At 37.9% G+C, this 23,541-nt stretch overlaps 1 long non-coding RNA gene across 1 annotated transcript in view; it reads left to right on the top strand.

Moving 5' to 3' along the window:
* Positions 1-14,242: 14,242 nt before the first annotated feature.
* The window catches only part of LOC139123184 (uncharacterized), a 29,485-nt gene continuing 20,186 nt past the window's right edge, over positions 14,243-23,541 (top strand). Inside the window, exon 1 of the long non-coding RNA XR_011549615.1 lies at positions 14,243-14,446. This is a non-coding gene — a long non-coding RNA (uncharacterized lncRNA). The remainder of the gene's footprint in view (positions 14,447-23,541) is intronic.

Genomic DNA, 23,541 nt, shown 5'->3' with positions numbered 1-23,541 from the left:
TCCTGTTTTTGTAATTTACACAGCATCGGTCGAATGTCGAACTCGATGTCGGGTTTCTATTGTTTGATAAACACTGCATCTGCAATTACATAAATGGGACTCTATTGTGTGTTTGAGTGAGAAAGGGGGGAGAGACAGAGACAGAGACAGACAGACAGACAGACAGACAGACAGACACTTACAAAACGCTCCCGTGAAAATTCTAAAAGACGTATTAATCAGAAAGTACAGCTCTCTTTAGATCTGAACTCGGCACTTTGATTTCATTTTTTGTTACTATTCACTTGAAATGCGTTAAATTTTAAAGCACTTAAATTTTAATTTACCTACAAGTTACTGTAGAAGTACATTTTTCCAGTGTGTCTGATATTTTATCCTTGGTTCATCCATCTCCTCGTTTCCAGACTGTGGAGGACTAAAATAAGCCTGCAGAACATTATGTTTTTTCGATTAGTTGAGAGTACTTGAAACGAATGGATTTGAAACCCTTTGAGAAATGACCATGAAAGATTCTCGGTCAGTTTAGCAAATGAATTCTTCGTGTTGACGCTGTGGCTTTGTTTCTGCGTCATTGGTTTGCTCAAATGAGATTGAACGATAAGAGAAGACTATTGATGATGGTAATGGAACTCCACTCGGAAGATTTCAATGTAAACGACACTTTTGGTGAGAGTTTTATGGCTTGTACCAAGCCGTGGAACGCTCGTGATATCACTTAACGTCCATTTACATCCCGTTACCTTGTAAATCTGAAAATTATCATGCAATGAACGCGACCTCCATTAGGTCAAATGAGATATGCGTTTCTTGGCTAGCACTCTCAAAATGCCAATTCAAAAGCCATTGCTGTCAATTAGAGTTTGCTGTTACCCGCAATGGCAGCTAGTCTGTCAAGATGATGCAGAAACCTACCTGAATCCTATTGCGCAGGCATCGGTGTGAATTATGGCATTTCGGCAACTTTCACGTGTTTTTCATCTACTTGCCGAAATACTCACTTACCGTTACATCGTTGAATTCCTGCAGTTTATCAAATATATTTTATGTGCCCTTCCATTTATATACCAACACCTTGATATTATGTAGAGCTATCTTATACTGATTTGAAGATGTTAATATGAATAGTAAACACGAGACACAGAGAGGCAGAGTTTCGCATGAATTAATATCCAGTAAGCCACGGGGACAGATATTCGGACTCTCACATGTTTTCAATACTTTTTCTGATTTACGACTTGTGTGGACTTAGTTTGAAGCTCATTAAATGAATCAAGTTTTCGCAGTCTTATTTCTGTGAAAATCTATTTTTCCAAAAAGCATTAACATAGAGACTGCAGCCCCTTTTATCTTTAAATATCGGCGAATTTATGTTTATTTGTTTCTAAAGTACCAAACCTTACACGCTGACTCCCTTAATCCTTTTGAAAGAATGGTTGAGAGTATTCTTTCGGAAAGTTTAGCTAAAGTTTAATTTTTTCACTTTCGATGCGCATACTACCTTAATGCCTACTGACATTGGGAATCGTTAGCCTTATTGGGGTTAGGAAAAGAAGATGTGGAGAGAGAGGGTCCCTCGGATCCCTTTCAGTTCTTATCGAAAGGTACTTTTCATTGATCTTTACTCGTGTCATCTATTCTTCCAATATTAGAACGTTAAACGCTTCATAAAAGTCTTTCAAATCTGTCGATATCTCTCTAAATGTAGTATTCAATCTTGACTTATCGTATTTCCTTGCCAGTACCTATCTTGTTGTTTTCGCTGACCTTTATCGACTCCAAAGTAAATCAACATTCTCTTTGCAACGCTGATTAAAGTTGGATAATATCAAGTACTGATATTCTGAATTCCCCGTTGTCTTCAACACTTTGTATCACCTTTTACTGATTGTTGCCCATCATTTGCCAAATTTTCGACAAATTTAACGTGTCTTCATCAGGATGCTTCGATCACGTGACATGCGGCCTCGATATAAGAGTTACAGATATAAAAAGGATGGATATTCTGAATCAAAGAAGGATTTGAATGGACGTTCAAGGCGGTCCTGAAATTAGAAGTGTCTGCTTTTGAAATGTGCCATTCTCGAAAATATGAAAGAACTGCTCTTGTGAACTACTCAGTGTAAGAATATCGGGGGAAATGTTGTTGTGATCAGTCAGCCTAGCCAGAAAGAAAAATCATTTGGAGATATTACACTGAGGGGAAAACCGGTATCTCTATTTTGTTAACATCAGTCCCACACATCAGCGGAAATAAGATCAATTTCTTATCACCAACCTTATGACAATCACTGTCATCTAGCGGTAATGTCATTTATTTGTTTTTCTCTGACATTATTGTGCGTGACGGATCGTCTTGTTTCCAGATACCTTAAAGCCTAATGACAAATTTGTTCAGTCAGATCAGATAGAAATGGCAATTTCTTGGCGGGAAAACCATAAAAAATGCCCACCTTATGCCGTTTCTAAAGGTCACATCTATATGAAATAGAAATAGAAGCTCATCGTCATTTCGAGCGCGATTTGTCTGAAATGCTTGAAAGTGATCTCTTGCTGAGGAATCGATACACACAATAGACGTTTAGAATGGTTTGACTGACGTGACTGAAATAGAACTGAAATAGAACTGAAATAGCGTCAAAGAGTAGGATTGTTCAGTATCATTTTTAGTTCATTAGCGTTGATTATGATATTAATTGATCAAATTCCGAAGTTCGATTAATTCCGATGTATCTGAGCAAAAGAAAATAGGAATACAGATATTTAGACGATTAGAAGCTCATCGTCATACTTCGCTGAAACCTTGGAATTGCCTGCTAAGATTTGCTGATTGATGTTTCACATATTTTAGAGTTATGTGAAGGTACACCAGTGACCGTGTGAGACACCACCATCACTGCCGCCATTAGTAAACTAATGAATTTTTCTCTGTATGAGCATGTATTAGGTTTGCTTTTACCGACAGTTGAAAATACACCATTTCCATTGTCAAGAATGACTTATGATTTTGAAACATTTGTAGTATCATAAGTACACAAATATAATTGAAATATTTTAACAATACCAATAACCCCTACGGTACCAATCGCATTAGTCGTTATAATGTAACCAGATCTGGCATGCTTACTGAAGGCACCACGAGTACATTCACTCTAACCCAAACCTTAAAGGTAGCATGCGCCTCGCAGACAGAAACTCTCAAATTTGTATAATAATTATTTTCTCATCTACCACTTGTATGGACTCATTTTAAAGGTCTTGGTGCAAGAAAGAATCAGCCTTAGTTTTTCGAAAATCGAAAATTTCATTTTTCCCATAAAGTTGACTCATGGATTGCGGCCATTTTGCATAAATATCGGTGAATAAGGTATTTTGTTTTTCTAGTACTAACTTAAATCTATTTTTTTATTTGAAAGGGAATGGTTGAAAGTTTTCTAGGGGGAAATTTCAGCAAAAATTTGAGTCCTTCTCTTTCCAGGTGCATGCAACCTTACAAGAATACCAGAACATAGAGTGACCCTCAGGCGTTTCGTATCAATTGACACCGTGAAATGTACAAGTAGGACTATATTCAAAATCGTGTAGAGGTTTAACTTTTCTTAGACCTGCTGACAATTCAGCACCAATCGATACATAGACATGTGAGCTTCTCCCCTTGTGTGCAGCCTCACCATGTACCATATATCGCCAGTGTTTTGTAACATCCTCTTCGGAGAAAATTGTTTTACGATGGTCATCGATCACTGATGAAAATAAAGTATCAACTATCTCGCGACATTGGACCAGTTATAAAGTAATGATTATGAAAGGACAGACCAAACCTTTTATGGATGTCCTGTGCCTGTAAAAGACGATACAAGACATATTCATACATCTTAAGGGTAGTATGCGCATCGAAACTGATAGGCTTAACCTTTTGCTGAAAGTAGTCCAAACGAAATTTTCAACCATTCTCTTTCAAAATCAAAAATACAAGTTCGGGGTTAAAGTGCAAAAATTTATACGGGAGAAACAAAGTACCTGAGACTTACTGAGATCTGAAATTCAAAATGGCTGCCACCCCAGTGCTAACTCCATGGGAGACAAAAATAAGACGATCAACACTTTTTACTTCAGGAGCATCGGGTAGTATCGGGAAAACTGGTGACAGATATCGAAATGATCTGATTGATTTTAATAAAGAGAGGGCACTAGTTACCAGGGGTTTCCCGATACCGCCCTAAATATGACAGTTTTGTCCGCAACAAAATATCGTAAATTACTTGGTTGTGCCGGAACATCTAAACTTTCGCGCGGCGGCAGCTATAGCGAATACCAGTTGTAATTTCTGAGCCAAGTAAGGTCTAATTGCATTTCGAAGAGTTCGGCGATGTTCGTCAGAATTTAAAAAAGCCTACCCTTGCCAGCACAAATTAAGAAAATGTTTTCCTGAAAAAATTACCAATTCCTCCTCTCTGTGAATTTTGTAGATGTCACGAAGCATTAACATGAAACGTTTTGACATGGATATTATGTAAACCATGTCGGTAGGGGACCATTCCCCCAGGGCGTTGATAAATTTGCCACCTGCTCGCAAGCTCAGAGGCTCACTTGCAACAATTCTTTACAAGCGGCTTCATCGCACAATCAAGTATAAATATGAGATAGCCATTTTGTTAAATACCGTTGAATTGTTTTACAGCTTATCCAGAAAAATTTACTTGTACCGAATTTTTAAAATCTTTAACCAATTATTTATTAACTTCCTATGATGATGTTGCAATAACAATATATCGCCACGCAGCTGTCTCCTTCAATACCAGAACAAAAATGCAACCTAGCAGTCACTGTATGAAAAAGGCAAACACCTGTTTACATGAGAAAATAAAGTCTCTCACTGGATCCATTTCTTGATCTTAACACAGTAAATGCTTTGACAACAATTTTTCCCTTTATTTGGTTCGCCAGCGTCATGCAAAGCCATATCTGAACAGCTTTCTCTCCGGTTTGTTCAGCCAGGGACGGATACTCAACTCAGACTTCTGAACGGATGAAAACATGCTTACGCTAATGTTTGTCTAAAGATGGAACAAGTTGAAGTACCAGAATATTTCTGCCATCGGCTTTCAGTATGTGATGTTGCTACTCCTGGCGGAGCCGGAAAGCAGATCTGAGAAATAATATAAATGCTCCATAATTCCCTTTGGATCAGCATACAGCCTCATCGGATAATTTGCAAGTGACGTTGACAGAAGCCCTTCTCATCGCCGGTAAATACCTGTAATTTTAGGAATTATCCGGTCTCCAGTCTACATAGGATGCATCATCTGTATTTGTAGGACAATAACAATACATTTCTTTTGTAAAAGAAAACTGCTTCAAAAGAAAGAGAGCTTTGCAAATGGAGTCATCTTTATACAAATCAGAGGCAATGTTATATCAGAGACAGACAACCAAATGACCCTAATGTGGAGGACTCAAAGGTCAACGCTATTGAACAGACATTTTTGTGTACAATGTCACAGCTTCTTATGATAACATCAACGTCAACTCTACCTACCATCTTCTAAATTACAGTGACTGTACGATGACCACAGATTACTGCACAATCTCTGAGTAAACGTATAATTTCATAAAGGTAGTATGCGCCTCGAAAGTGAAAGATTTAAACTTTTGCTCAAACTGAAACTTTCAATCGTTCCCTTAGCAAATCAAGAATGAAATATTGGGGATTAGGCCTACTGTACTAGAGAAATAAATTAACCGACATTTACCAATATTTGAAATTCGAAATTTCCTCCACGCCTTAATTCTATAGTAAAAAATAAAATTTTCGATTTTCGAAAAACTAAGTTGATGATTTGTTTTCAGTCCAAGAGCTTGAAAATAAGCCCCCTCAAGTGGTGGACCAGAAAAGAATTGTGAGAGTCTGAATATCTGTCCCGTGGCGGATTCTATCTTCACATGGAGAAAATGTAAGCCATAATGTTTCAATTGATATCATTTATATTTAACACATACCAAGTAACACTCACTTGACAGGGATATATTTTGATCGAGAATTGTATTTGCAACGTTCACACCACAGAGTTTAGATCGCCTCTCACGCTGCCTTGATTTTGAAAAAGCAATGTGAACGCGATTGGTCGTGCCTAGGGTGGCACTGGGCCAGGTTATTCGGTCGGGTCAAAGGTTCCGAAGCCGAACCATATTTTAGACCAGACCTATATTGTGTGCGAACGGGTTAAGTCGGGTGTGGGTCAAGTCGACTCCCTAACAGGTGGTCCAGTAAGCTATCGATAATTGACTAGAGGAGGAAGATTCAAATAAAGTGTAAGCGTGGACCAATTGTTTTCCTATTATCTTATCACAATCTTAGGCCAGGCCTAAAAGGCCCATGGGATGACTCTTTGTGATATGCAAATAAACTGACCACTTTCTTGCTAACGATAGACACTCAGTCATCGGCAGCTGCGTACTCCACTTAAAGCCACGGCTGCTTTATCACTTATCACAGATCGCAAAAAACCTGCTCTTCAAACAAACACGGGAAACCGTTGAGCGATTTAATACCAGCTTTATTGAAAACGCGAATAAGACCAGTCTGCCAGAATTAAATGTGCTGTTATCGTCGTTTCCAAGTGGCTGAAAATCTTTTAACGTTCCGATAAAAGTAACACGAAGAGCTTTTAAAGATAATACCGGTTTTAACCTTGAGAGTCTAACAGTAGTATGTAATTTCACAACCGTCTGAACCTACCATCTCATATCATCGATCATTTTGCGATATATTGGGAACATTTTATTTCTAATTTGTCATTAATCAATCCCGTTTTCCTAAATGTAAACATATTCAAAGCATTCTATAACTGAAGAGTTTAATTGGATGGCTTCATAAAGTATTGTGAAATCGGTACTGAATATAGATTTCCGTAAACCCTTGCTATATAAATAGTGAAAACTTCTTTATCTTTATTAATACAATGAGAATCGATAGGAATATGAAACATCTACCTGTCAAATTACCCGGACAGGGAAACTAATTAGACTTTTTTCCTTTTTTATTTGCCTCAAAAGACACCTGGATTATCTATGACGTTAACATCAGATGCTAATTATTAGGAGAAAGTCATCAGTAATTGCAATGAAACAATGGTGATGACGTCAGCAGATTTGTAATGTATGCAGTATTTTGAATAATTGCAGTCTTGATTACAAATCGGCATTAATACTGCAAATGATATTATTTTCACTACAATCTCGTTTCTATGATAATATTTTTTTCTTACAATACCGAGATAATTCATCATGTTGTCAAACGAGTCTTCATCATTTTTTCTCCGCTTATGTGCAGCGTGGTTTGAAGGTTGTATCTGACTGGTCGATTGTCACTGTTCACAGCAACTTAGGGAGTCTATTTGTATTATTCAATTTATAACGGTAGGATTCAGCCAACAAATTGGGTAACAGCTTCCGAGATGCTGCACATTAGCTGTGTTTTCTTGGTTGAAAGCGATTACAGAAACAGAATGTAACTACGATGACCAGCGCGTTGTTAAGAAGATATATCTATTTACTTGTAACCGTGAACCTCTTCACAATTTCTGTTTTCTTTCACAAGATATTTTCAATATTTTATTAATCATTGGCTTCAGGCACAATCTTTGCAATGAAAGGTACGCAAATCGAAAACGACAAAGCTTTGCTTATATTGAATTGTGAAGACAATAATAATTTCACAAACATGGTCACATTTCGTTTTTTCAGGTAAATAGCCTGTACCAATGGCACAAACCAGGAGGCCAATTACCTTATACTCACAGAAAGCGTAATTTAGTACTAATTACTATATAGTCTTAAAGAGTAACAGAGAGGCCATGGCAACAAAGTAATCACTATCCATCCTTTTACAAGATTATCTTATAACCACAGCAGGGGAAAAATAACGCTGTATTGATGATATTATCATACCACACAGTAAGTGAGGCTACCCACAATGCTCCATGATCTGTACACACGGAGATCACTCACTGAATTGAAGCAAATTTCTTCTGTACACAGAACAACTCGGTCCATATTTCGAAATTCGGGCAACATAGTTCTGATCATCATAATTTTCTGATTTCTCACTGTGAATAATGAGAAGATCAACCCCTTTTCCGCGGAGGAGATAGCAATTTTGTAATTTTGTCGACATAGATTTTGACAGCCATACACAATATTTGCAAGGAAACTAAGGGAATAAGTTGCATTTGTGTTGGCAAAATAAAGGGTATTGATTTTTTTTTAATGTTCGTATCAAGAAAATTTGCATGTCTGACAGGTGGTATGATGAGACCATCTTAGTTGCTGATAACTTTATCTTGACAAGTGTGCAATTTTTAGCACCTCCAAACATCGACTTCTCATTCAATTTGCACTTGAATTGTAAACATAATCAATAATTTTGGAACATAGTCTTGACAAATAATCCTGAACTTAAATTGTAAGTTAAAAATTGTTAAGAAACTGATAAAATTGAAAAAGCCTTTAGCAAAAATGTCTGAGTGAACAAATCAAGGGGAATTGTGGGTAGCCTCACTTGCTGTGTACCAGTATATTAAAGACGGAAATGAAGTGGTGTAATTGGTCGAGACAGAAATAATCATGCTGTATTTGCGATATTGCACGGTTAGAACACGCTCGACCTCTAAGCTAGAGAAAAATTGTTTTTGGACGTTTCACCTGGAATTTCAATAATCTTTTATATATATATAACAGCAATATACCACCTCGGCAATGGGTATACCACTCAATTTGACCAGTTCGCGACATACATGCACACGCTATCTATGTCATGAACTGGTCAAAATCTTATGATATACCGTTGCTGTGTGTGGTTCATTGCATAATATCCCTCGCTCTGTCATCGCACTATAGTGTTTTTCAAGTACAGAGACACAAATGCCTAAAACGACATCTCTGACCCAAAGTGTGAGTTATCAACTGCTGTATGGGTTTGTCTTTGAACGAAACTATCGATCATTACATCTTATATTCAACACTAAGCTAAGCGTGTACACACACACATTTTAAAGCGGCCTGGCGATGACAATAATATACTGAAATCATTTTCACAATTCATTACCACGCTGGCAGCTGTATTTGGCATCTCACACGACCTACAGCGAAGCTTACTGTTCACAGATTTGACCTTTGCTAATTCCTTTGGAAAAATACCCTTCATGTTCTTACTTTATCACGTTAACAAATTTTAAACCCATCGCGACCTTTTTGTCATCCGTTACCCGGCTTATTTCCCGGACACTATACAGCGGCAATGAGATATCTTGCCAAGGAAAAATATCGCGGAAATCGCTCGTTTATGGGAAAAAAGATTACTTCCCAGTATCTGTAAAGGGCATTTACCTTTTCAAGTGGCGGTGAGATGATGAGCGAATATCGTCTTTATAATGTCTGACCGAAGTTCGTTCTTATTAAGAACCCGTCGAATACATTACGGGGTCTCATTTTGCTTCTCAAAGAGTTCAAAAGCCTCTTTTATTCTGCACACTGGAACACGTTCCCTTACCAATTTTAACAATTTCTATAAATTGTGTTGCCAAGCATTTCATAAATCATGTCGACCGGGGACCATTTTCAACGACATTTTAAAAAGAGCCACCTGCTTCTTTAGCTCTGTGGCGCATTCCCAGTGATCATCAATAAATATATCCGGGAAGAACATTTTCCAGATACAATTTTTACTAATTCCAATGTCCGAAGTAACGCAAGAGGTGATGTAGATTCGATGTTCGTGTTTTCTGTCTGTACGTATGTGACTGTCTATCCATCTACATTTTGATTCAACATGCCAGAATAACGGTTCGGCCCTGGATCGACATGCAGTTTGGTGTACATGGTGAAAATGGCTAGTAATTATTCCATTTATCGTCTGCGATTTCGTAAACACGTTGTCATGAAACCGCTGTGACATAAAATTTTCCTATTTTATGTGTTGAAGCATCAAAGGTGATGATTTCTATCGTACAAGAAGGGGAGCGGAAGCATCAAACACATTGTACTGCTGTACTATTCAATCTATATACGTTTATGGATATTCCTGTGGGCTATTGTGATAGATTTTTTATGTCTGACGGGCAACATCTCATTTATAAAATGTTTAAATGATGCCCGTGGTTCACAAGTATACGAGCATATTTTTATTCGCATCCAGTGTAATTCGTAGAAATCGCCCGAATGTATTTCCGCTGCCACCTGAGGTGATACTGTTATACATCGTATACAAGAGACTGCGTATCGAAACCCTAGCGCGTCATTTTATGTTAAAACAGAAAAAGGAAGTTCTCGAAATAAGTTGTGTTACTCAAAAGCCAGTGGTCGACTGATGAAAATGCTTGGCAACAGTCAAAACTGTATCAATGACAATTCCATTAAAGCCCTAAATTCACATCCATGGCATGAAGAATTGCCTCTATATTGGAGTTGTAAAGTCATAAGAACTTGATGAAAGGAACGAAATAAACTCCGTTGAGATAAGAGGATATTTCCATTGATAGCTGAACTCAAGCCTGCCTGCTATTATATTTTGGTAGCCTGGATACGGTACATATGACCACCAGCGCTCGTTACCAAACGAACGAAGAGGAAAACTCGAATACTTTCATAATACATGTATGAGCTATTTCATATTTGAGACTTGGAAGTACTTTCACCGTAAGGTTCAATGGTGACTAGGTGATGTTTTATCATACAACGAAATTCTCTTCGTATGTTTTTCGTTTCAATCTAGCAATATTGTGTTTCAGTGTCCTATCATACGCTCTCAATACAGCTTTCAATTTTGTGCAGTCACGGGTTAGAAGATGAGCAACTGATTGGACAGCACAGGAAAACGTGACAAAAATAACTTGTTCTTAAAACACTGCAGCCACCTTTTTTTCTGAAAAAATATCTCAGCAGTTCTGCTATATATGGACTACTGTTGTCACATTATAATAATCCGGTATTACTATGAAGCTATGATTTACTTCCACAACACTTCAACAGCAGTCTTATGAAGAAAACGCAAGCAAAAAAGTGAAAGTACCGAGTAAAAAGGACGCATGCGTGGAACACCACGTACGATATGCAAATTATTCGACATACATGACTAAACCTTCGAATTGATAGGTGCTCGGTCAGCTTCAAATTCATTTCATCCAACTTAAATCTTTGACGGCTTTACCACTTATCACAGCTCGAAAACCTTACTTCCATTCTACATGAGAGAAGACCGGCGAGCTATTTAATACCCGAGACACTGAAACCGCGAATTACAACGGTCCTTCAGAATTGATTTAACCAATCTTCAGTTGCGAGTGGCTGAAAATCTTTAGCATTCCTCTGACTGTAACACGGAGAGTGTTTGAGGACTGTACTCGATGTTAATCTTTGGAAAGCCTGTATAATACAAAAAGTTCCGAACCTGTTAGACTATGATATCGATGGTTTGCAATATATCTTGCTGATATTTCGGAATCCTCTCTAATTAGTCCTTAATTGAATCCATTTTCCCTTTTTAATCATATTCAAAGAATTCAGCACCAAACGGGGTTAACCAGACGGTATCAAGAGGTACTGTAGAATGAACACTTGAAACCAGTTGATTGCCAAAAGTGGTAATCGCAATTTTGAAAATATTTGAATTTTTGTTGTCACGTGACAAACCAAACCGAAATGTGCCCTTCTATTTGTGTACAAAGGTAGCTGTATGTACTGTATATACACTAGATGCATGCATGCAGAGATACGGAAAGATATCATCGTATGCACAGACTCGATTTCCACGTATTATCTGTAAAGAAGAATAATAGAAAACATGTAATACATGTAGTTGTAAAAAAAAAAAAGAGCTACGCTTGACTTAGTCTGGCAGAGACCCTGCGATTCGCGTTCTTCCCCAGCTGTTGGAACACGCGCGCGCCCTTCAGAGACGCGACGCGAATCCCAGGGTCTGGACGTTCTTGCAAGCGACCGGTCGGATTTCTGCCTGATCCGGATACTTTATAGAACTCCACGCATCCGTTAATCAAAAAAAATGACAAGTACCATAGCCAAATGAGTTAAAAATGAAAAATAAAAACATACTGCGTATATAAGTCTACCAGCTACAAGTAAAAATTTTCTCCGCCCAATTAGGTGTTTCTTTTGACGACACTACCCTTATGAATATTCATATACTTGCAAAAACCGACAGTCGCTGTGTCTGGCAGCACGTTCTCACAGCTAGCACAGCGTAGCCTTCGAATGCAGGCCCATTGTTGGCGCGAACAAAACAAGGCACAGCGACTGTGGAGAGTCTACGCTTGACTGTGTGATTTCAACACGCTAGAGGACCCATCAAACCACAAACATGTCTGTTTGCCGCCTGGAACGTGAAATCAGGATCAAAACAGAACGATATATGCAATATTATTACGTCACGCCTTTCTGTATCATCACATAAGTATAGCAGTGCTCTCATGAAAACATGTACACGAATATCTACCCCATACTGCCGTCCATTAACCATACTTACGAATACACTTACGAAAACGTGCTTACGAATATACTTTATTTATCTATCGCATACTGCCATCCATTAACCATTATCTCTCAATAATTTAGCGGTCTGGTCTAATCAATTTACACATTGTACACAAATCAGGCAAATTATCAATCATTTTATAACAGACGTTACGGAGGAAGTTATAATATATAAATTAAATGTCTTTGGCGTTCTTGTGTTCACGTGGACGAGAGAGAGAGAGAGAGAGAGAGAGAGAGAGAGAGAGAGAGAGAGAGAGAGAGAGAGAGAGAGAGAGAGAGAGAGAGAGAGAGAGAGAGCATGTGTTTGCGTTGTTGTTATTTCCGTATGTTGCTTTCCGATTTTTGCAAGCATACTTACACAGCTTACAAAGCTGGTAAAGTGGTGCGTATTGAAATCGAGATATTTCCTTCAATGGTGTATGTTCCATATGTTATCCACAGAAAAGGCTTGTAGACAGGAGAGCAAAATGCTCTCGTCAATATGCAAGGGCTTGTTAGATTTTAACAAAAGAAAGCGTATTTTGTTTTGAGCTGTGTCGATTTGACAGAAACTACAACAAACGCGAACAAATTCCCTCCTGAATTAGTTAGAATTGGCATTTTACCCATGGCAAAGGCCTACAGCACAACATCATTGTTGCAACTCATTTTTCAGTCACGTCTTTGACAGTATCAAACATCCCTGCTCGCATCACAATAAAAGGGATTGTGTATTACGGTGGTTACTATGACAACCATGGCGAGGGAATGTTGATTACTTCAGATGTGAATAGTTCTGTCGTTCACTACAGCGCTCTGACAGCTTAAAAAGCTTTGTGTGTTTGTTGAACTTTGATTTTGACAGTCAGGTTAGTAGACGTAAGCAGTATTGTCTCTTGCACGCATTTAAAATCTGCAACATAATATCCGTGGTCTCGATACAGCTGGACTATAGAAAACCAATGCGGTTCATTATCAGACACACGACAGGTCTGTCACTAGGGATTGAAGAAACACGTATTTGATGTAAATTATCTGGGAAAATTTTCAGGCGTTGAAACGAAGCTAATGGGAAATTCTGAAGATCATACAAAACACACAAACTGCGAGCAGTAAGGTCTCAGTCAATAGCTCTCAATTAATTTTCAATCTACTTTTCTCGAGGAAAAATATGAAATGAGAGTTTTCAAATATGCATGGAGGCCGATCATGAAAGGCTGAAAGCACCTTTGCCCAAGGTTCGTCACACAAAACGACAAGGTATTAACTCTGTTCCTTTCAACAAACTCGCTGCAATGGCAATGTGTGAGCTTGTTTGTGTCAAGCCAAAGGAAACACGCTGAGGGGAAAGGAACTGAGACTTCCTCAGAAGCGATGGAGAAGGTTTGGATCTAATGATAGATAATTTGAAGACACTTAAGGGTCGAATGCAAGCTGACAGTGTACCGTTTGTACGTTAGCTGTGTGATCTTTTCTTTTTCTTAAAATGTTTGGCAGTCGATACTTTCTTTGGCGAATTCACAGAAATTGTTTTCACTCATATTCATCTATATTCATATTAGAAAAGAGAGATAAAACTCTTCATAATTTTACACAATAAACCACGAAGCAGTTGTTATTCCGTTTGTTGGAATAAAAGGTCGCCACAGGCTTACCTTACTCTTGCGCGTTTAAGCACACTCTCGCGAGATTTCAGAGGTACTGTGCGAGTTTAAACGAGTCTGACACCGCGGATCGACCAACACTGCGCCGTTGAAGCCAGCACGCTATCCATCGCTGTGGACGGCTATTATTCACTGTAATCTGCTCGCAGCGAACGAAACAGAAATGTTTAACCTCTATCAAATGTTCACTATCACGTCTGGATTCAATCATACAGACACACCTTGAATGATTCCAAGTCGCTAACCGTCGATTACAGGTAAGATTTAGCTATTTAATTCACTTCATTGCGAGAAAATCCTCTCTGCGGAGAAGAAAAGTGATCACCTTCGAGAAACAGTCAAGGTATCCTTGTACAGTGTCCTTGTGAATTCAAGAGTGTAAGGTTCCTTCTTATAGGTGATCTAGAACGATGACTAATTTACTGCTGACTGACTGTGGATCTCTCTTTGTCCGATATAGTATTTACAGCTTACAGAATTAACACTTATCGCCAAATACAATTCTACTTCACCAGATCTTACAGTTCTATATATTCAAATGGCGAATCGCGACTCTCTTCCGACTCTTTGGTGTTTCTCACTTTAGTTACAATGACTAATTCAGACAGTTAGGCGATGATGGCTGTTACTGGTAGCCATGTACGAGTATCTTTTACAATTCTTTACACAATGCAGATACAGCGTCTACTAGCCTATACGTGTACCTAATAACTGAGAAGTGTTTTAATCAAGAGTACACGGGCTCTGTAACTTATAATCTGCATCTCTGTTTTCACATCAAGGTTGCATTTAATTTCAAAAATATTGCAATTGGCCTGAAAAGAAATGAAATGAAAAGAAATCTTAAGTCTCATGTCATGGGATGATTATGTTTCTTCAGTTCCTGCCGTGTGTTTACACAGCACGAAACGTGAGAGCGGCGTTTTCGCTTTAAACGGAATTTAAACCAGCAATTTATCGTCAAAGTAGAGTAATGCCCTGACATAAGATCTTCCTATAAAATTACCAAAATGGGTCATGTCTCTTTATCGACGATAACTCTGTAGCAAGAACGCTCGTTCCTTTGAAAGACCGTCATAATAGGTACGCGGACCTCTTGATGTTAAATTAGAGCATTCTATGAAAATTGACACACCTCAGCAAATTAGGACCGCTCACAAAAGCTACTGAACCCTACAGTCAAAAGTTATTCAAGATTCAAGCTTGTTAAACATCTCGCCTTCTTCTAGCTTGAAGTCCCTTTCCATTTGTACAATATAGATGATTCTTTCTCTGCAAACCTTGAAGTTCAACATTTCAGTAAATCAATGCCCTGATTAATTAAAAGCCCAGTAGCTCTGATTTTAATGATAATTTTCCACTATTTTTTCTCTAATGCTAACTACAGTTTCTTGTTCTACTACGAAAAGCATGTTGAGATACACAGTTTTTCGCTTGTTAACTCAGCCTCTACATTTTTATACTGAGTTGTTATTGTTGACAAGTGAATTTTGGTCCGGACAGCAATACTAATGTAAGTAATTACGGTACAGTTTATACGTATAGACACTTCCTTGACGAGCTAAATAGTTCATGTTTAAATATGCTTTTGGGGTGTATAAGAAGAATTTGCAGTTGACATACAAAACAAACTGTGAAAAAAATCATCAACAGTTACTGCTATTGGCCCGTTAATGCCTGACTCAGATTTTAACTTTTCCTGTATGTTGACTGTAGGCCTAACGCGACTATAAAACAAGCTGATTTTTCAAAGTACTTTTTAAAGATTGAGACGACATAGCCGAACGATGTGGCGATAGAACACGCATGTGATGTGTTCCAGTGCATTATCGTACACTTCATCAAAGAAAGGGGTATTAGGTCTAGAAGACGCATAAAATTGACAACTATTTAATCGCGGCTCCTAATTACAACGACACGTATTTATACACCTCTGATATGACATCGACAGCTTGGCAGCAAATATGAATATCCAGAAATCCTTTTATTCTTGTTTTAATGATGCACGTAGTCATTTGGCGCGAAAAATGATGTGAACTGTCCTTCCATCGGTCGCTGCCTTTCTGCATCTGTCGATTCATTGGTGATTTTTCCATCTTACTTATGTGTTTACCTTTCCCTGTTTCACAGAAGGATTCATGCGATGAGTATTTGGTAAAGGTGACTTATCCTAAGAGTGACTTAAAGGACTTCCTATTAATTAGCAAAGAACATTATTACAAACTGCAAAAGGTGCAAATTTACAATTGTATCGTTCTTTAATTGGTCTGTGAACTCCGTATTTGCCCGTAGTTAAGCCGTCAGTCTCTAATTATTTCGGTCATTTTGCTCTTAATGTGAAGTAGTTTCAAGCTTTTGTGTTTACAAGAATCATACCGAATCATTTTTATTTTGAGTAAATATCCCTCGAGCTCATGTTTGCTAATAATATTGGGGCGTGTTGTGCCCGGTGTCCATGCATTTAACTATAGATATAGGATAATATGACTTGAGTATTGTTTGCTACGCCGTCGGGGAACACAACAGGAATGTTTGATAGGTTCACGCCAAGCATACTCCAGCAAACATACTTCACTAAACGACAATAGTATGTCATTCGATGCAAAGCATACTGCTTCTTTCACTTTCATTTACTGGTGAAATACAAGCAATATAGAAATTACAGGAAACAAGCGTCAATTTGATGAATAATATTTCCCAGTAAAGGATTTTATATTTGTGTGCGTTGAGATGGTATTTCAAAGTTTTCTCTGTATACAATTAAATCAGACGTTTTGACGTTTTGGGTAAAATTTGAATGCCACATAACAGCATTAAAGTCTCACAAATAAGTCAAATGTCGCTGATTGCCAACTTTGATGGGAAGATGAAGTAGCTTTAATCCGATAAATACAGGTCACAGAACTTTTAACAATTTTACAGCTCAGTGAAGGTCATTTATTCTTCTTTCAGCGGAGATTATCTCGTCTTGCAAATATTATGAAGGTTTAGGCTTGGCTTAGTCTTTAGAGCGTAACTTTTATCAGATTCAATCTAGGCGTAGTGAATTGTCCCGCGTTCTCGTTAAAAGAGTCCTGCTAATTGTTCTCAGTTAAAGGGTTTGAGGGCAGACGACAATAAACATATATCGGGTATTTTATTCCTTTCGTTGGAAGTAGCATCTCCAATGAACTATTCACTCATAATATTCGCTCCTGCATGATATATGCTCCTTTGTCAAACAACACGGTTTTATTGGTTTTCTTAGAATATTTATGTGTAAAAATCACGTGTACTTTTCTATCGACATAAAGAAACGTAACTATATCAGATCCCTTGTTATATCATGATAATTATTTCTGTCAAAGGAATATAGAGGCAGTTCTGTAGGCAGATATCAGACACAGAAGAACACAGACAAGGAGACTGACCAAATGTTATCTAACAAAAAGACGTTATACACATATATCATATATAATGCAAACAGGCAAATAACAGACACTTAGAGAAAGAAGCTTATACAAGCAGAGAAAAAGCAAGCTATGATTTGTACGATACACAAAAAACGACAAGAATAGATGAGTGACAGAATATCCAGAAAAAGGGCCGTCAGATTCATTTTGAAACTGCATGCAACGAACACCCAATGAAAGACATCCTCAAAACCATGGCTCAGGTCTAAAATATACAGTAAGACAGATTGCAGTGTTCTCACAACAGTCATAACCGAGTTCTAGGTGTGTGAGTTAATTCTCGCGAGAACGCCTAAAAGATTAAAAAACCATGTTCAGAGCAGATCATGTCTGCATTTAAGGTAATTTAGACTGACAACCTAACGTGAAGTAAATGCACAGGCAGCAATGCCCCGAGAAAAGATGTGTTTGATGTTAAAGAGCTTATCCATTTTTGAGGATTTTTTAACGGGGGAGCGTGACTTCTCAGAGAGTGACTGGCATTTTCACCTTACAGTGTGGCCATTATCGTCTCCGCAAATGGATGAAACATGTTTGGATTTCAGTCTCAGTTCGAAGAGTCAATCTCGCTGATGAGATAGCTAAATCATTATGTACTTTCCCGTTGTATGCCATGTACTTTACTGCCTATGGTGTGTTATACCTAGGAATGGTATTATCGAAAGTGGACTAACTCAACGAACAGGAAACTGTTCACAATTGTTACTTTTTATGGAGTAAAATTGAATTCTAATCCACCTACTTTTTATCCCTCTGACGTATGGCTGCTTTGACTAATAAACAAACTGCAGTTCGACTTTCGTCATGTGAACTTATCATGCGGTCATTTTGTCATGAAACATTTCATATCTATCGCCATTACACAGCCATTGTTTGACTGACTGCTTTTAAACTTGGCAAATGACATTATGCATTGACCTACATATAATATGTCAATTTTCAAGACGCAAGTTTAGATTGCTGCCGAGCAGTCATTCTTAGTCTTTTTTTACATATAGAACATTCAAGAGTGTTGAATGTTCTATATGTAAAATATATGTAATATACACACACACACACCTACACACACCTACACACACACACACACACATATATATATATATATATATATATATATATATATATATATATATATATATATATATATATATTTATATATGCGTGTCTGTCTTTGTTACTCGATGACCGAAGTGAACATATCTATCTGATCTTCGTGCTGAATATTTAATTAACATTTCTGAAATGTGGAGCCGGCATAAACACTATGCCATTGCTCCGAGTAAATCATAATTCTACATATAATATATATATATATATATATATATATATATATATATATATATATATATATATATATATATATATATATATATATATATATATATATATGGGTGTCAGTCTTTGTTACTCGATGACCGAAATGAACATATCTATCTGATCTTCGTGCTATGAATATTGAATTAACATTTCTGAAATGTGGAGCCAGCATAAACACTACTGTAACACTTATAAACTCTATGTACCCAGTTGGCCTATATATTAATTGTGATAACTTATTAATAATCACTTATAAATAATTACCATTGGTGATTTTGTTATCGATTGTGACTTTCGGTGATGATAGAAATAGAACGCAAGCTGGAAATTTACCGAGTTTGTTCACAAGAACCACTTAGAACAATCTAGACGAGCTTGGTCAGGCACACTGAAGGTTTTCCTCGCGACTCATTTTGACGTAGAAGGGCATCGACTCGGATCCAAGTGTGTACTGACAGAAGGTAACATAAAGATAGTATGCCATTGCTCCGAGTAAATCATAATTGGTTTACAGAAACCGTATCGTCGGTTGATTGTGCAATTTTCTATCGAAAGCTTCTATCCCTGAAGGTATGTCTACTTGAATTGTATTCAAACATCAACGCAGGGCCATGAAGAAGATGACAAAAACAATTTGTCTGTCGGAAGGGAATCATTCAACGCAAAACTCGAAGGGGGTCATAGTGTCAAAATTTGTTCTCACTAAACTTTAGGATAGAGATTTCTTTTTTGCTTAAAAGAAGGCAAGGAATCTTCTCTTGGATGTGCACAGCGGGTACAAATAATGCTCATTCCTACTTGTTCAAAACGACACAGTAAATTTTGTCTCAGTGCCCTAAATTTACAACACACTGTCTTCCAGTGTATCCATTCTTGCTTTGAAAAATTCAAATTATCTGCGTTTTACAGACTGAAGCAGTCATTAAAGCGGGAGATAAATTGAGTGATAATAATCGGCACGGCGGATAGTACATGTCTTTCTGTATGAATATAATCAATACACTAAACAATGCGACACAAACGCTACATACAAGTCGGCTTAGATTTGTCAAATGTTTTATAATGATTCTAGTTCTCTGCTTCGACTCAAAGAGCTTTGAGTCTATGTTTTTAAGTACCCGTTAAAATTGCTCGGCGTTGCATTAAAAACGTTGAATAAATTGACCTTAGTGACACACAAGTGAATGGTATTTATTTATTAGTTCTTGAAAGCCTAAAATATTGTACAGGGCTCATTAAAACCAGTGTTAAACACCTAATTTCAATAAAGTAGATTTTATCACAAAAATTATCAATGACACATTTGTCATAGTGATGGCGGCGGCAGCTTTTGTAAGTGTGAGAGAACTTCACGCGGCGGTATTGAATTAATTGAAAAGATTATATATTCTCTTTTGAACAGACCGACGTCAACTATAAAGAATGGTCTGTTACGCTTCGAAAAAACGCATAGTAATAGATGGCATTCCGTTACCCAGATAAGGTAATTAGAAATATGTTAACGTGTTGCCTCCTACTGAATTCATAATAATAAAAAAAATCCGCAGCAGGCTCAGAGAGTTTTGTAAAGCTTTAATGAAACGAAATGGCAATTAGCTGTTGACATAAAGCTACTAAATGTGTATCAGTTTTACAAAATTGTCAGAAGTGATTAGATAATGAAGGAAAAACTTTTGTGTAAATCTCTATCATCGATCAAACAATCGGTACAGAAAATTAGGTGATGAATAGCAGTATTTTGTGAGATTTTATGAGAATTAGGAACGACGACTCTACTTCGTTTTATCGGTGATAATTGTCCATGCAGTGTCTACATTCGAAGGAGAAGTCTGTCAGATAAGCACTAACAGTGTGCACAAACTCAAATCACATGAGTGAGTAAACTCACATAAACAAACAAACAAACAAAACAAAAAATAAGGCAACTGATCAAATGCTTGTATTTTCATGGTTACAATAGCTTTTCCAACAACAAACGTCGAGAAGTCTTTCCTTGTTTATGTCCAATGTGTTCCCTTGCACGCTAATTAATTTGAAAATGGAGAAAACGACGCAAGCAATTGCTTCAATAGAGCACCGGTGTGGAGTCTGTGTGTCGGTATACATATAGAAGAAGTCTCTTTTGATTCTGACTCGCTTTAGATATATTAAATCAACCAAGATTTCATTTGAATCAAAATACATAAGTCATGAAGTGTAGAGGGTTTAGGCTAGGAATCAAACCATTCACATGGGATTTTCAGTTTCAGTTTCTTCTTATATGCAGTAGATTGTCGACAATCATGACCTCACTGATATACAGTCACAATGCAGACGTGATTGGAAGCAGGACAGAAACAGAGAGTATCAGCTTGATTACATATGGACTAAGAATCAGGGGGAAAAACCTTGCCATAATTTGGAATTAGATTGAATCACCTTCAAGGTTTTCAAATTAAAGTGACTTGAAGGATTAATCCCCTCGGTATAAGACAAACAGGGCGAATTCACTTGCGCAAGTGAGGACCACTGGGTCTCTATTTACGTATAATAAGGTCTCTGAATTAGTATAGGTCTGCAAAATGATACTCGCTGCAGTTCATTGCCTCCAAACTCCAAGTATCATGTTTTGCAAATTGTCTTCCTTTGATCGATCAACTTTTACTCTGAATAAGACGCCAAAGGAAGATGTGTACGATAACAGCATGGTATTGCATCTTCCACACAGAGGCACAGAAGGAAATCTCGTTAATATTTCTGCTCGTGTGCAGCGTGCCTTGAAGGTTATTTGTATTATTCAATTATAACGGTAAGATTCAGCCACCCAATTCGATAAAACTTTCCGAGACGCTGCACATTTGCCAAAATATTTCGGAAAATTCTAACAAGATAATAGGGTATGTAGGAACATCGTCTACGAACATATTCTAAAACAAAAAATCTTTTGAACAGAATGGACATGGCTTACAGCGTTTTTGATAGATTTATAAAGTATTTAACGTCGCTTAACACCAAAAGAAGTCGCCTCGAGTGCGAAATTGCACAGCTTAGGAATGTAGATTTCTGATCGCGTGACAGTTACATAACTTTTGACCAGAATAACGTATTACTTGAAACCAATGCTTGGCAGATGTTCAGTCTCAAATGGCCTGTTTTCATCGTTGCAGTGGATGAGTCAGTTTTTTGGACAAAACTAAAAATGAGATTTTTGAAAAGTTGTTTCACAATGATGTGCGGTCCTAAATGGCGAACAAGAGTTATCGCATCCGTGACGGCGATCGTTTCCTATGACCGTTACATTTCAAGGAGCTCATGCACTGAGTATCGCACACTTCATATTTTTAGACACGGTCCCTCCACAAAAGGACCGTGTTTTAGACTAGCTTAGCACCAATTATAGGTGAAGATGCGCCATTTCAACGTATACGGGTATTGTTGAAGTAAAGTGTTGATGGCTCTTACGGAATGTTCTGCAGTCATTGAGAGAACCATGCAATTGACTTTGAGTCGGTATTACTGATCTTGTGTTACTAGTTTAGGGCTCGAATATTTCAAAGTGTGCATTTATGCAAGTCGTCGCTGAAGAAAATGTTTTCACGATATTTGTTCATCAGCAACTAGGCTTCACATCTCGACTATTTGTTTGTCATCTTGCCATGCTTAGGGCCGTGGCCGGCGGAGGGGCGGCCGCAGAACTGCTGTGGGCATTCACAATTTTTGATTAGCCCGTTCCGCACGTGCAAGTTTTCAACAACCCCTCTTGCCGACTCGAAACTTTTAATTTGCAATGCCCTCATTAGCAAGTGACAGTCTGATGAAGTTCATTCCTTCAATTTACTTAGTTTGATATTTATATACCCTCAGACTTTGGACATAATATGCCACCATGAGGCTTGTCCAAGCTTGTCAGAGACTATATAAAGAGGCTTGCGCAAGCTCGTCTGAGACCACAAAGAGGGTTGTACAAAAACGTCTGTGTCCACAACGAGGCTTGTACAAGCTCATCTGAGACCGCAACAAGGATAGGCTGGTTCCCTGCCCCTTTCTACGGCTAGATTTTGGGCAAAATGTCAGTCTGGAACGTCCTTGACAGTAAGTCAGCAACAAGGCAGGGCCGTCACCACAAACACAACCCTTCAAACAATTAATCTGTTTCGGTTTGTAGAACATATAAGGTGAACTGCGTCGGTGCATGATTGACTTCTGAAAGTGCGTATTCCAAAGTGACAAAATCGAGGGGTTTTTCTAACAACATACTGACAATGCAGCAGACACAGAAGCAGACTACATACACCCATGAAGCTTTGTTAGCTAATCAACATGTTAAATAGTGTTGTCCAATCACAGCCGTGGATAGAATGGCGCATACCTGACCCTTTTCATTAGCACAGCGGCCTAGTGGTAGGACAGGACAGGAAACCAGACTACAACAAGGGAAGACAACTTCTGATCATAAAGTGAACGCGTTTCAGTCAATATGGTAGCGGAAAGTATCAGAGTTGATTCGAGAGATAAGAATAAAGCAAACTTTATTGGAATTCATGCGTTTTCTTCGGTTCATAAAGGCTGTTTACGTCAGTATCTACACTAGGGACTAAAAATAG

The sequence above is a fragment of the Ptychodera flava genome, chromosome 22 (genome assembly GCF_041260155.1).
Source record: "Ptychodera flava strain L36383 chromosome 22, AS_Pfla_20210202, whole genome shotgun sequence".
NCBI lineage: Eukaryota > Metazoa > Hemichordata > Enteropneusta > Ptychoderidae > Ptychodera > Ptychodera flava.
This window is presented reverse-complemented; position numbering and strand designations above follow the sequence as displayed.